We start from the raw sequence: 6,415 nt of genomic DNA, 5'->3' as shown, positions 1-6,415 counted from the left end.
GTTGTTCCCTTGAGGTGTTGCAGCCTTGCAGCCAGCTCAGACTCCCAGCTCCATCTGCTTTGCAGCAGGGCTGTGTCCCAAATGCCAGGCCAAGAGCCTGAGAGCTTTGGGCCAGCAGCTTGCAAAGAACCAGGCTCAGCAGAGGCAGAATCAGGTCAGTTGACACTTTTATATACACAAGAGGCCCTCAGAGCTGAGGGGGATGGGTGAAAGCCTTCCTGCAGCTCTGGCTGCTGGCAGAACTGGAGGGAGGAGGGCTTCAGCCTCACACTGTCCAACAGAACCTGCAGAGAAGGACCTGGGAGTGCTGCTGGGGAGCAGGGTCATGAGCCAGCAGTGTGCCCTCATGGCCAAGAAGGCCAACAGTGTTCTGGGGTGACTGAAGAGTGTGGCCAGCAGGTCATGGGAGGTTCTCCTTCAGCTCTGCTCTGGCCTAGTGAGGTCACATCAGGAGTATTTGGTCCTGTTCTGGGCTCCCCAGTTGAAGAGGGACAGAGAACTGCTGGGCAGAGTCCAGGGAAGGCTACAAAGCTGCTGAGGGGCCTGGAGCAGCTCTGTGAGGAGGAAAGGCTGAGAGCCCTGGGGGTGTTGAGCCTGGGGAAGGGCAGCCCCAGAGGGGAGCTGAGCAGTGCTCAGCAAGAGCTCAAGGCTGGGGGCAAGGGGATGGGGCTGGGCTCTTCTCAGTGGTGCCCAGGGACAGGACAAGAGGCAATGAGCACAAACTGGAACCCAGGAGGTTCCCTCTGAACATGAGAAACTTCTCTGGTGTGAGGGTGCTGGAGCCCTGGAGCAGGCTGCCCAGAGAGGTGGTGGAATGTTTCCAACCCCCCCTGGGCACTGTGCTGCTGGGCAAGCTGCTGGGAGTGCCCTGCTGGAGCAGGGGGTTGGACTGGATGAGCTTCCTACCATCCTATGGCTCTGCCCAGAGGTAAGTGTTGAGGAGGTGGCTTTGGGGGGTTAAAACAGAGGATTTCTTGGCCTCCTCCTCCTCTGTCTTGAGAGGGTAGCTTCAGGGGGTTTGGGGGGAGCTGAATGTTTTGAGCAGCAACACAAGGACACAAAAAGGAGCCTTGAGCACTGTGGTCAAGCAAGAGATGTCCCTGCCCATGGCAGGAGGGTTGGAACCAGGTGATCTTCATGGTCCCTTCCCACCCAAACCCTTCTAGGAATAAAAAGAGGGTTTCTTGTCCTTTTCTTCCTTCTCCATGTCCTGAGGGAGTGACTCTGGGGTTTTAGAGAGGGTTTCTTGCCCTCTCCTTCCTCCTCTCTGTCTTGAGGGGTTGGCTTTGGGGTTTTAGAGAGAGTTTCTTCCCTTCTCCTTCCTCCTTTCTGTCTTTAGGGGTTGGCTTTTAGGTTTTAGAGAGGGTTTCTTCCCCTTTCTTTCCTCCTCTCTGTCTTGAGAGGTGGTTTTGGGGTTTTAGAGAGGGTTTCTTGCCCTCTCCTTCCTCCTCTGTCTTGAGGGGGTGGCTTTGGGGTTTTAGAGAGGGTTTCTTCCCCTCTCCTTCCTCCTCTGTCTTGAGGGGATGGCTTTGGGGTTTTAGGGAGGGTTTCTTCCCTTCTCCTTCCTCCTTTCTGTCTTTAGGGATTGGCTTTTAGGTTTTAGAGAGGGTTTCTTCCCCTCTCCTTCCTCCTCTCTGTCTTGAGGGGGTGGCTTTGGGGTTTTAGAGAGGGTTTCTTCCCCTCTCCTTCCTCCTCTCTGTCTTGAGGGGGTGGCTTTGGGGGCTTTTAGGGGGTGGGGGGCTGGAAGTTTGAAGCAGCTCAACTCAAGCACAGAAAGCAAGTTTTCAAGCTGGCTTTTTAATCATCTTCACTTGCTGCCCCAATACTGTACATGCAGGTACAAGGCAATGAAAATGTGAATACTTCATTATTAATTCTTACTCTTAATTATTAGTCTGCTTATTGTTTCCCCTTCCCCCCCCCCCTCTCTTTCTGGGGGGGGGTGTGGAAACGAAGTATCTTACAAACCCTTGAGCGTGCACCCTCACAGCCATCAGTCCTGCTGCATACAAACCACAGACAGACAAGAGTTGGACATTAAGAAAGAGCACAGACATAGAAAACAGCACAGGACACAGGTAGAAAAGTTGCCATCTTGCTTTGGGGAGGTGGGGTTTCTTTTTTCCCCTTGGTTTTGAATGGGTTTGTGTGGGGTTTGTTGTTTGGTTTAAGATCTATCACCCTCCTCGAGGGTCCAGCACAAGCTCTTCATCCAACTCGGCTTCAATGTGGAACTGGGGTTTGGAGGACATCCTCCTCCTCCTCCTTCATCCCCAGTTCACACCATTCTCAAGTGTCCATCACAAGTCCATCATTCAACTCATCTTCAATGTGGAACTGGGGTTTGGAGGACATCCTCCTCCCTCTCCTCCTCCCCCCCTTCATCCCCAGTTCACACCATTCCCAAGTGTCCATCACAAGTCCATCATCCAACTCATCTTCAATGTGGAACTGGGGCTTAGAGGACATCCTCCTCCTCCTCCTTCATCCCCAGTTCACACCATTCTCAAGTGTCCATCACAAGTCCATCATCCAACTCATCTTCAATGTGGAACTGGGGCTTAGAGGACATCCTCCTCCTCCATTCACTCCTCCTTCTCCTCCTCTTCCCCCTTCAACCCCAGTTCACACCATTCCCAAATGTCCATCACCCAATTAATCTTCAATTTGGAACTAGGGCTTGGAGGATATCCTCCTCCTTCTCCTCCTCCTCCTTCATCCCCAGTTCACACCATTCCCAAGTATCCATCACAAGTCCTTCATCCCCCTTGTCTTCAATATGGAACTGGGGCTTGGAGGACATCATCCTCCTCCTCCTCCTCCTCCTTCATCCCCAGTTCACACCATTCCCAAGTGTCCATCACAAGTCCATCATCCAACTCATCTTCAATGTGGAACTGAGGCTTAGAGGACATCCTCCTCCTCCATTCCCTCCTCCTTCTCTTCCCCTTCCCCTTCATCCCCAGTTCACACCATTCCCAAGTATCAATCACAAGTCCATCATCCAACTCATCTTCAATGTGGAACTGGGGCTTGGGGGACAGCCTCCTCCCTCTCCTCCTCCTCTTCCCCCCCTTCATCCCCAGTTCACACCATTCTCAAGTGTCCATCATCCAACTCATCTTCAACATGGAACTGAGGCTTGGAGGATATCCTCCTCCTCCTCCCCCCTCATCCCCAGTTCACCCTTCTGTGGTGTTTTGTTTGAAGGTGGAGTTTGGTCAATCTGAATCTGTCATCAAAGCAAAGTTTAGCACAAGAGGGCTGCTGGAAGCAGCTGGATTTGGTCATCTTCCTGTGGTGCCAGCCTGGGGTCCCAAAAGGAAGGGACTCAGGGGGTGAGGGGCAGTCCTGGCTGAGCTCTGCACCTCACTACTCTTCTCCCTTAGGGCAGTGGGCACCCAGAGACAGGCAGAAGGCTGGGGGGTGCCACTGGAGGGGTGAGATGTTGTCACCCCTTTGATTAGACTCAAGGCTGAGGTCTTAGGAGCAATGAACTCCTGACCAATTGAGCTGCCAACTTGAGCTGACAGGACTTGGTTTCATGGCCATGGAGGTGCTGGGGTGATGCCTGGACTCAATGGTCCTAGGGGTCTCTTCCAACCAAAGCAGTTCTATGGTTCTATGACTGCCTTGGTTTAGGCAACTGGACACTGGCACAGGCTGCCCAGGGAGGCTGTGGCTGCTCCCTCCCTGGAGGTGTTCAAGGGCAGGTTGGATGAGGCCTTGAGCAACCTGGGCTGGTGGGAGGTGTCCCTGCCCCTGGCAGCGGGGTTGGAGCTGGCTGAGCTTTAAGGTCCCTTCCAACCCAACCCCTTCTGTGATTCTACCTTCAAGCTCCCTTCTAACTCCATCCACTCTAGCATTCTATCTTGAAGCTCTCTTCCAACTCAACCCCATTCCATGATCCCACCTTGAAGGCTCTTGGACCCTTGTATGCCCTCTCCTCCCTTTCAGGGTGCTGACACATTTTCCCCCAAGGCCATAGGCTGTGTTCAGAGAGTTGCAAAGTGGAGGTAAAAAAAAAAATCCCTCCTGTGGCTCCTCTAGGAGGCTAAACTCTGGGGTTTGATTTACTGTTGAACAGAAGCAGCCAAACTGAGGGGTTCACCCTGAAAAGCAGCCAGAGATTCAGTGTTTCTATTCCTCTCTCTCTGCCTCTGGTGCCTTTGAGTTTGGTTTTCTTTCCCTTGGTGCTGCCAGCAACCAACCTCAAGGCTCTGCACCCTCAGCTCCCAGCTTGGAGGCTGCCACTTCAGCTAAGCCACCAGCTTTGGGTTGGGATTCAGTGTTTCTATTCCTCTCTCTCTGTTTCTAGTGCCTTTGAGTTTGGTTTTCTTTCCCTTGGTGCTGCCAGCAATCCAACTCAAGGCTCTGCACCTTCAGCTCCCAGCTTGGAGGCTGCCACTTCAGCTAAGCCACCAGGTTTGGGTTGGGATTCAGTGTTTCTATTCCTCTCTCTCTGCCTCTGGTGCCTTTGAGTTTGGTTTTCTTTCCCTTGGTGCTGCCAGCAATCCAACTCAAGGCTCTGCCCCCTCAGCTCCCAGCTTGGAGGCTGCCACTTCAGCAAAGCACCAAAGCCATCAGCTTTGGGTTGGGATTCAGTGTTTCTATTCCTCTCTCTCTGCCTCTGGTGCCTTTGAGTTTGGTTTTCTTTCTCCTGGTGCTGCCAGCAATCAACCTCAAGGCTCTGCACCCTCAGCTCCCAGTTTGGAGGCTGCCACTTTAGGCAAAGTCCCTAAGCCACCAGGTTTGGGTTGGGATTCAGTGCTTCTATTCCTCTCTCTCTGCCTCTGGTGCCTTTGAGTTTGGTTTTCTTTCCCTTGGTGCTGCCAGCAATCCAACTCAAGGCTCTGCACCTTCAGCTCCCAGCTTGGAGGCTGCCACTTCAGCTAAGCCACCAGCTTTGGGTTGGGATTCAGTGTTTCTATTCCTCTCTCTCTGCCTCTGGTGCCTTTGAGTTTGGTTTTCTTTCTCCTGGTGCTGCCAGCAATCAACCTCAAGGCCCTGCCCCCTCAGCTCCCAGCTTGGAGGCTGCCACTTCAGCTAAGCCACCAGGTTGGGGTTAGGTTTTCATTGGAGGTGCAAACTTCTGAGCTTAATGACAGATTCTGGAGGCCTGGAGCAATCTCTTTCAGCGCTCCAGGTGCTTATTCAGAGCTTCCTCTCGAGGTGGAGGGAGTAGGACAAACATGACTGGGGGGGGAGGAGGGGCTGGGGGAGAAGGTTTGGGGGAAGAGGGTTTAGGGTTTTGTTTTTTTGAACTGCAGGAAAAGATCAAAGCCCTTTGGAAAGGAAAACAGAAATAACTAACTAACAAGGCCACCAACTTCAAAGTGCTAACATTCAAGAGGCATCCACTGCCAGGCTGCCCTGGCCAGCTTGGGGAGGAGGAGGGGAGTGCTGCTCCAGCCAGGGGCACCTCAAGCATTGCTTCAGGGCTCTCCCACTGAGGACAAAGTTCCTCTTTCTTGTTGGTTTTTGTATATTTGTGGCAATTGTTGGGCTCTGACAGCTCTCCCCAGCCCCTAACCCTGCGAGGAAGGAGGGGGGGAAGGTGCTCAGTGCCTGCCCTCCAGCTTGGAGGGACCCTTCCTGCTTGCTGCCTGGGCTCCTCTCTCCTCCCCAGGCTTTAGTGCCCCTTCCCCCTCCCAGAGCAGCAGCAGCAGCAGCACTGTCCTTGGGGTGTCAGCTCCCAGCTGCTCCCCTCCTTGCTGGGGGGAGGGCAGTGAGGGGAGCAGGGCTGCAAACCACCCACTTGGCACCCCCCACCCCCTTTTGGAGTAGCCTTTACCTAACCAGGATTGAGGGGGGGCTGGGTACCTCACCCCTCCTCCCTCCAGAGCAGCAGCCTGGCCTGGCTTCCCTTGCCCTCTGTAGCTGAGTGCTCAACAGTAGTGCAAGTGCTAAACGAAGCAGAGGCTGGGGGCCTGGCAGGGTGGGGAGCAGGGGGGGGAATGCAGCCCCCAGAGAGTTGCTGGTGGTTGGGTTGGTTTCCACTGCCCACACACCAGGGGCAAAACCAAAACCCAAACCTCCCAAACCAATAAAAAGCTGAATGGGAGAGGGGGCACTGAGCTCTGCTGCTGGAAAAGAGGAAAAGGAAGGGGAAGGGGAGGGGGGGGGGGGGGAAATAAAGCAAAAGAATGAGGTATACCAATTGCTGGAGCTGCAGACAGGCACCCTGGCCACAGCAGGGCTTGGGGGCAGCTGCTCCACCAAGCAGTGCCCCCCAGGTCTTGGGGGTTAGCAGCTGCTCCACCAAGCAGTGCCCCCCAGGTCTTGGGGTTAGCAGCTGCTCCACCAAGCAGTGCCCCCCAGGTCTTGGGGGTTAGCAGCTGCTCCACCAAGCAGTGCCCCCCAGGTCTTGGGGTTAGCAGCTGCTCCACCAAGCAGTGCCCCCCAGGTCTTGGGG

Source organism: Melanerpes formicivorus, unplaced genomic scaffold (genome assembly GCF_026170545.1).
Source record: "Melanerpes formicivorus ecotype bairdi unplaced genomic scaffold, bMelFor1.0.p_v2 SCAF_45, whole genome shotgun sequence".
NCBI lineage: Eukaryota > Metazoa > Chordata > Aves > Piciformes > Picidae > Melanerpes > Melanerpes formicivorus.
This window is presented reverse-complemented; position numbering follows the sequence as displayed.